The sequence below is a fragment of the Panthera leo genome, chromosome A1 (assembly GCF_018350215.1).
Source record: "Panthera leo isolate Ple1 chromosome A1, P.leo_Ple1_pat1.1, whole genome shotgun sequence".
In the NCBI taxonomy this organism is placed as follows: Eukaryota; Metazoa; Chordata; class Mammalia; order Carnivora; family Felidae; genus Panthera; species Panthera leo.
This window is the reverse complement of record NC_056679.1, coordinates 63136479-63145233: the sequence shown is the minus strand read 5'-3', so window position 1 is coordinate 63145233 and position 8755 is coordinate 63136479. Positions and strand designations below refer to the sequence as shown.

Here is an 8755-nt window from a genome sequence, read left to right as displayed (position 1 = left end):
GACACTTTAAGATCTTCATTGTTCCTGGATGATTACTAGATACTGTAATCTTTTGCTTTCATTTCCCACCTCATACTACTCTAATCCTTTCCAACAGACATTTGATAGATTATCATTAATGTAGTTTACAATGATTACCTTTAAATCCATTATGGACTAACAGACAAATGTCTTGTTTTTCCTGTGAACTTCTACGGAGCCTGTCATTTAAGCAGTCATATTCACCTGTGGGCACTTCCACTCACTTATGCAAGACATATTAGGTGTTCTATGTGCTGAGTACTGTTCCAGGCATTGACTATGCATCAATACACTTACAAATCCCTGCCTTCACAGAGCATCCTAGAAGGGAGTGGGTGGGCAAATAATTTTCAAGAGAAGACACGAATTCAAGTTTGGGAAAGGGCCCCAGATCCTGCATTTCTAACAAAATCCCAAGTGAAGCCACTAGTCCCCCATCAGTAAAAATGACCCAGCGAGTGAAAATCAACAATGTAGTTACGAGGGGGCGCCTGGGTGGCTCAGTCAGTTTGAGCAGGACTTCAGCTCAGGTCTTGATTCCATGGTTCACAAGCTCGAGCCCCACATCAGGCTGTACAGACAACTGAGAGCCTAGAGCCTGCTTCAGATTCTGCCTCCCTCTCTCTCTGCCCCTCCCCTCTCAAAAATAAACATAAAAAAATTTAGTTGAGAACTAGTTTCATCTATTCGTGCAGACTGGAAACAGTTATCATGTAGCCATATGAAAGGGTTTTTCCAAGCTAAGGGAAGAGCAAGCGCAAAGTCCATGAAGAAAGTCAGCCATCAGGATGCTCGGAGAGTTGAGTAAGGATGAAGGGAGGTAGAGCACTTTAAGGTCTTTGCACAAAGATGATTAATGAATGAGCTGGGGGCTTAAGTTCCACATTTTAAAAGTAGCCTCTACAATGTTATCATTAACAGTAAAGAAAATAATTCATTCAGAAATGTTCAGAAAATGAATGGCAGAAACTACATCTTTTCCATGTAAACCTAGAATTTTATAGATCAAAGAACATGAGATGGCACAAATTAGACAATTCTTTGGAGGGCTAGGAAATCATTTGTCGAGAATGATCTGTAGACCAGTGTGAATACAAACTTCAACCCCCAAGGAGATCCAAAAACAACTGCATAGTTGGCTTATCACTGGGGCAGAAAGGGGTTACTATTTACTACACAGAGTTGGAAGGAAAATCCTATGGATTCAGAAGCAAATGTAAGATTGGCACCAGCTAAAAGGCTTATGCCAAGCAAAATAGCCATAAAACCTGTATGAAACACAAAATGTACATTCTCTATTCCTATTTAGTCTCACCTCCATACAAATTCTGAGGTACTGCTTTGATGTGCTGCATTCATATGGCTCATTATAATGTTCTTACAATACATAGACCAAAACCAACCAGTTTCTCAAAATGCTGGTCTTCCTAGCATCCAGCCCTACTCGCTTTCTAGATTGTTATACACCTGAATTCATGTTTTTGTTTTGAAAACCCACCTGTGGTGAAGAACCTGATCTCAACATGTAACCACTCTAGATTCCAGTAGTGTTCACTGAACATGGCCCTTGCATTGAATCTGTTGAGGAATTTAACTGGACTTTTAAGGTACCTAATAGTTCAAGAAGCATACATCCTCAACCTGAATATAAGTAATTTTCATCTACTCTTGCCAGTCCCAGCTTCCTGTACGTCTATATTCCCATACAGATAACACCTCAACCAAGTAAAAGAAAATGATTCCTTTAAAGTTTTATCAGTGGAACTTAAGAACCTTTTAATGTCTTTAGGTCTTTTAGTCTAAGTTCAGGTGAACAATATAGTTTCCGAAACAATTTCATAGAATACATACATCTTATAAACAAGCATGTAAACAGGTATGTACTCATCTTCTTTTACTAAGCGTACATACTCTTAAGTTTAGGCATGCAGTTATTAATAATGGAAACATTGCACTGAATATATTTGGCACCACTTGCCATCAACCCCAGGATTTTTTGTTTTTACCTCTATGCCATAAATACTTGCCCCATTAATGACTAAACCTGTATTTACATTGCCAATTTAGTTACCTTTTCAAGTACTCAAAACTGCACAGGGATGGAATTTCTGCTTTTAGAATTGCTTTACTGGCCACAAGCAAAATATCTTAAAAATCTTAAATTTCATCTTATTATAAAAACACTACAATTTGGACAAACTGCTGAAGATCTTAATTTGGTTTAAGTATAATACAAACCCATTAAAAAACATTCAACCCTGTCAGCAAATATTTAGATATTTACTAAAAAGCAGTTTAAGACTACACACTTTGGCTTCCTCTCTTAAATTTCAATGTATCAATAGGTCAAAAACAAAAACAAAACTATTAACATGTGGACAAGATCCCAGTAAGTACAAAATAAAGATGCTTCCTACTTAAATTAACAAGTTAACTAGCTGGATTTTAAGTGCCTATGATCTGTGATTGGAAAAAAAAAAAAAATTGTACTTGGGACCCCCGAGCAGAATATACTAGGAACCCCAATCTCCAAATCAAGCAAATTCAAATGTGATTTAAGCATGGTCAGATTCAAAATAGTAGAGGATAACCTTTTTTTTTTTTATCGACTAATTGACCTGGGTTTTAATCCAGACTCCACTGGTCTTAGATCTTTGCAAATAAATACTGCTGATCTCACTTCCTCATCTGTAAAACTAAGACACAAATGCTGCCATAGATACTACAAATGCTTTAGTAAAGTAAACTAATAGAGGCAGTAAATCACCTCAGGACCTGTCTCCACTTCCCAACTACCTTAAATTGATAAGCAAAGATGTTTGGATCAATTTATAATAACAAACAACACCAGAGAAACTGCCACAACTAAGAATGACCTTAAAATTTTTATTTTAATATGCTCATTCTGGACAATTTCTTAACAAACAGTCTTAAAATATGGAATTTTATTTGTTTACATTAAACGCACCAAACAACTCAAACAGCATGACTAAATTGCAAATACAGAAGTAGGCCTCTGAATGCTATGCCTGCTGAAATTACTGGAAAGAGAATTAAGCCTTAACAATTTTCCTACTGTCTTAAAATTCATGGGATACATCCATTTGAGTTATCCTTTAAAACTCTTGAGGAATATTACATCTGGAACTGAACTCGTAAAAACAGAAAACTATATTAATTCAGACTTTAAAAACAATGTAGGCTAAACAACCTCTAAGGCAAAGGATAATCTGCAGACTCAAGTAGACATGATGATCTTATTTTTAGTTGGACACCAAATACTGGCCTTTGTATACTTGTGCTCTCCTTACCTTTACTACTCAGCCCAAAGGCTAGTTTTCTAATGCTAGACAACTACACCATAGTTGTCAACTTCTAACAGAACAATATTTCACTAAATACATAATAAATTTTAACATAATACTGAATTGTTCTCCAGGCAATTGCAGGTTGCATTTTGTCAGGAATCATTCTGTAGGGCTCTTCAAACTACAGGGAAAAACCCAACTCTGGCTTGTTCTGTTTAGACAGGTCTGCCTGTAAAACGAAGATCTCAAAGTTTTTAGTAAAATCACCACTACTTTGCAGTTTTGAAAATTCATAAAGCTGTAAGTGCTTTCCTTTTAAACACAGGCTAAGAATCATACATGTATAACATGCAAAAAAATAGAAAAACTTATTTTTCCTGAAAATAATCTTAAAGCTATCAAAACTCAAGCAATAGTACCCTAATACTCAATTCTTAACAATTTCAAGGTCAAAATACAAAAAAAGGTTAGAGCTTCCCCCCTCCCCGGTCAATTAGAGAGAAGGCAGGCAATTATGAGCTATAATCAAGGTGTTCAAATTATTTGTATCTCAAAATGGCTAATTATATTTAGATGGCTTTTTGTTAGTGCTACTTGAAAACTATGTTGTATTGTTTAAGAAAATCTTAACAGAATCATGAACATAAACTTTGCCACGCATTTTAAAACCAGAAACAAATAAAATGCAATTCCTAGTGAACTCTAGACAACCTCAGCCCTACTGCCAACCTCACAAGAAAACACCCACCAAACAAGTTAATAAATGTGTGTGTTAAGTCTAGTTACAGTCCAATTGAGTTCTGAACACAAATACTACAAAGGTTCAGCATCTAGGGAGAAAAGTTAACCATTTAAGATTTTATTTAAAATCTGACTTCCATTTTAGCATGTAAAGAAATCCTCTAAATGTCTTATCACTATTCTATATTAAATAGTAATGCTAAAAGCTTTAAAATGAAATTATATGGTTTGGTAGAGTAAATATCACTTTTTTCACTAATCACCATGGCACACCTTTCTGGAGACTACTATAACCCATGCTAACCTTATGGGGCTTTAAAAACATTTAAAGCAGTATTTGTCATTAAATGATCAAAACAAAACCACTTTAAGGTTTTCAATTCAAAAGGTTTAAGAACTCAAAGTAAAGGACAATTAGATCCTCATTTTATTAATCGTGGCACAATTCTTTGTATTTTCTCTCTGAAAAGTTACCTTTTTTTTTTTTTTTAAATTTTTTAACGTTTATTTATTTTTGAGACAGAGAGAGAGACAGAGCATGAACGGGGGAGGAGCAGAGAGAGAGGGAGACACAGAATCGGAAGCAGGCTCCAGGCTCCGAGCCATCAGCCCAGAGCCTGACGCCGGGCTCGAACTCACGGACTGCAAGATCGCGAGATCGTGACCTGAGCTGAAGTCGGACACTTAACCGACTGAGCCACCCAGGCGCCCCTGAAAAGTTACCTTTTAATAATCACTCCAGAACTATGAAACTCTTACCTTTCTATTCAGGGATCCATGATTAAACTCTAAGTTTCTTTAAAAAGGGATACATTAGCAGTTAAGCTTTCCATGTTCAGATTTTACATAATCTATTTTATAACACGGTGTAATAAATAAGTTATGGCAAATTTACTCCATATTACAGCTTTCCTTCAAAATTTAGCTTGGATCCAATTTTAACAACGGATCCTTTAAAATCTGATTATTCTCAAGTTAACCCACATTCTTCTACAAGGTGAAAACACAGGCTAGACACAAACACATGAAAGAAAAGGCAGAAATGTTGAATAAAATACTGTTACTGCCACTTCTTAGCTTCCACTACAGTGGACTTGAAGTCACATATGCCTAGACCAACTATCAATGTTGCAAAAGTCCGGTTTATGAAGGGAGAAGTACTAATAGTATTACAGCATTAGAGAAAACCTAACTTCAGACTTCCAGCCTACACTCTTGGCATGAGACATGTCCACACACACACACTTGTCACTCTGCTTAGCATCGGCGTGTCTTCTTTTTAACTCCTGTTTTTTAAGTTCCAGAAAGTTAACAACAGTCTAAGGACCACTAACTGTTTATACAGCATAGATAATTAGTAAGAAAACTAGTACGTAACCAGTTAACAGTTATACATTAAGAACACCAGTACTGGTAAAACAGTATTTGATTACTAGAAACAAGACAACCTCCCCTCCCCAAATGTCAATTAACATGCTTAAAAAGCAACCAAACCCCACAACTTTCTTAATACATTGCTTTAAACAGAGTATTTTCACCAAATTTAAATAAACAATGCACAAGCAATGCAATTATTAACTTTTGGATGAAGACAGCGCAAATACCAACTCTAAAAAAGCAAAAAGGCATCTCCCAAATTCACAAATTATCATACGTTTATTAAAATAAATTTCCTTCACAGACACGATTAAAATCAAATACTTAATAAATCTATTCCAATATAGTAAAAACTTATAATCCTGACATGCAACCTCAGAATGTTTTAGCACAAAATTATGACAAAACTTCAGTTTAAGAAACAGAAAGTTGTATAGATGAATTTCAAAATTAAAATTACAAAGGTTTTAAAAATACTTTACATTTCTGGAACGTTTAAAGTGGAAGTCGCATCTTCAGTAATATTTAATTTTCAAAATCTTCTGGTCACAATCCCCACCAAACTCAACAGGCCGGGACAAGTGCAATACCATACAGAAACACAGCATTGCAACCGATCCCAACCTGTGTAGAAAGGGGTTTGATTTTCCCTTACTTTTCTACAGACTTTTCACTACCACAGTCAGTTTTGCATGGATTTGCACAGCAGAATATCACACAGCTGGATGCAAACCTGCAAAACTAACCATAGAAGAGTGTTCAGTAACTGGACAGTTTGACTGGGCGACAGGCCGAGGCTGGAGTTCTACAGCTAGCAGTACTTTAAGTGCTCATAATGCAGTAGATAACTAAACACTACCTGCACTATAAGCACTTTAGTGCTACAGAAGCTGTCACATCAGATACACCAGGCAGATTCTACATCGACACAATAAAAGTACAAAATTAGTAAAAATCACTTGAAGGAAATAGCAGGCCACCATCAGTTTTGCATAGATTTGCACAACTACATTCTTCTTGTAGTGCAACTATGCAAAACTAACAGAGGACTGCAAACAAAAAGTATTAAAACACCTATATACTTGCTTGGCTTGGATTATTGGATGAAAACATAACTTCTTATGCCAGAAGGAGCACTTAGGGCAGTAGATGCTAATCTACTTCACTATCTGCACTAGATGCACCTTAGAACAAAAAGCACTCAACACCAGCAGGCCCTGCACTTTAAAGCCCACCTTGGCTTCCCGAGGCAGCTGTCACCATAATGCTACAAGTGCCTTCACTGCAGTAGATGCACATATCACTACCTGCACTGTAAGCACTTTGACATTATTCTGACTGGTCACAATCTTCAGTCTCACAAGGTGATGTTCTCTTTATTCCTGCTAAATTTGAAATAAATAATTAGAAGAACACCTCAAACTTTTAAGGGCTAGAAAACATACAAAATTCAGCATAATTCCTAATGGGGAAGAGAAAATGAGTTTATCTCAAACCTGCGAATTTCATTCACAAGCACATTTACACCTTAAAAGTAGAAAAAAAATCTTTTTCACAAGACAATCTTAACCATCTAATACTGTCAAAGAAATTGGTGGCTCTTCCTTTACCTGGAGGTTCCCAAAGACATACTCAAAAAAAAAAAAAAAAAAAAAAAAAATCAAGATTAGACTGCATATGAATGAGAATTAACAGGGCAATTTGATTCATACATGTACCTTTTTAGAGGAAATCTTCATATCCACGTGGCAAAACATTTTTTTCTTCTGGCTTCCAATTAGCAAATACTTGGCAAATCAATTAACAAAATTACCTTTCAGACTACATTTCAAGTGTTATTAGCTTGTTATAGAACTTAAATATCCTGTTTAAATTGTTTTGAACCTTGAAAACTTACTCCAAATTAGATCTACTTTATCACCCAACTTAAAGCAGTTCTAAAATTACATTTTATAAACTGCATACCAGTTTCCAAAGATTTTTATGGTATTTGCATTGTACTTTAACTTAAAAATTAGCTGGCCACAGAGTTAATTTTAAGTGAACAAAATACAAGATACCTATTTCACTATTTGAAAACCCAATCCCATTTTACTCAAATGATTAAAATAAAAAAAAATTGTTTTAAAGAAAAAGTTAACCAAAAAGAATTAGAATACACTTACCCACTAGGGAAAACTTTCTTCTTGCAAGTATCCTTAGAAAAGCTTTTGGTGCAGTTAGGTCCACGTGTATGACTGGGTTGGGGGGTGGGGAGACAGGGATAAAAGACAAACATATTTGCTGAAAATTATTATCACCTCCAAACCCATACTTAAATTTAAATTTGCTTATTTCTAACGCTCTTGTTATCAATTAGTTACATTCATTTGCCAAAATGAGGATAACATAGCCAAGCAACACTGGCAATGTTTAAAAGACCAACAATGTATAGAAGTGTAAACGTGTAAGAGAATAAAGTTGAAAAACCCACAGGTATTAAATTCATGTCTTACTTAAAAAGATCCTGAAATACTCCAGTATGATCCACAGCAATCCTTTACTGTACAGTTCTAATGAGAGGGAAAAGCAGCAGCAGCAAAGGGACTATTCTTTACCACCCCTCCCCCATCCAAGACCTCGTGGCTGCAAGCCGGGATAAAGAGTTGTTTCCTCAAGTGATGTGGTCGGATGGCATGTTGGTAATTTTTTCTTTTGGCGATACTGCAGGAACGAGTCTGCCTTCTCCAGTTCCCGTCCCCTTTGCTCCGGCTAAGGAGTAGAAAAGGGAGCAGGAACGCTCGAGACTGCAAAGTGCCCGCCTCGCTCATGGAGCCCGGGCCGGCAGCACATGTCGCACAAGGGGGTGCATGGCCCTGCGGTTTCGCGAGCGGCCGCCAGGGGGCGGTGGGTCAGAGTCGGGCCCTGCCGGACGCGGCAACCCCCCCACCCCGTTTCCCGGCGGCAGCCGCGCGGCGACCGGCGGCGCCGAGGCCCGAGCGCGGCGGGGACGCGGGCGCGCCGCCCCTCCTTTGTGTCCCCCGCCCCCCCCCCAGCCCGGCCCAGAGGGGCGGGGGCTCCGCGACTGCGGTGCCCGTCGCACGCGGCCCGAGGCCTAAGCCGGGAACAATCGGCGGCGGCGCGCAGTCGCCGCCATGTCCCCCGCCCTCACCCCCGCGCAGCCCGCCCCGCAGGAATATGGCGGCGCGGCCGCCGCTCCCGCCGAGCCGGGCCGGCCCTCCCGCGCCGCGCTCCCCGCCAGCGGGCGGGCAAAGGCGGCTCCACGCCGTCACCGAGGCCGGCCAGGGCCTGCTCCGCGGGCCAGGGCC

The 8755-nt window shown here is 38.7% G+C and overlaps 1 long non-coding RNA gene across 1 annotated transcript; it reads right to left on the bottom strand.

Moving 5' to 3' along the window:
• Window positions 1–2893: 2893 nt before the first annotated feature.
• LOC122214156 lies at window positions 2894–8343 on the bottom strand. The gene is made up of 2 exons (XR_006199764.1): window positions 4794–8343; window positions 2894–4544 (listed from the first exon to the last, which is right to left on the bottom strand). It is a non-coding gene; the product is annotated as an uncharacterized LOC122214156 (long non-coding RNA).
• Between the last annotated feature and the right edge of the window lie 412 nt (window positions 8344–8755).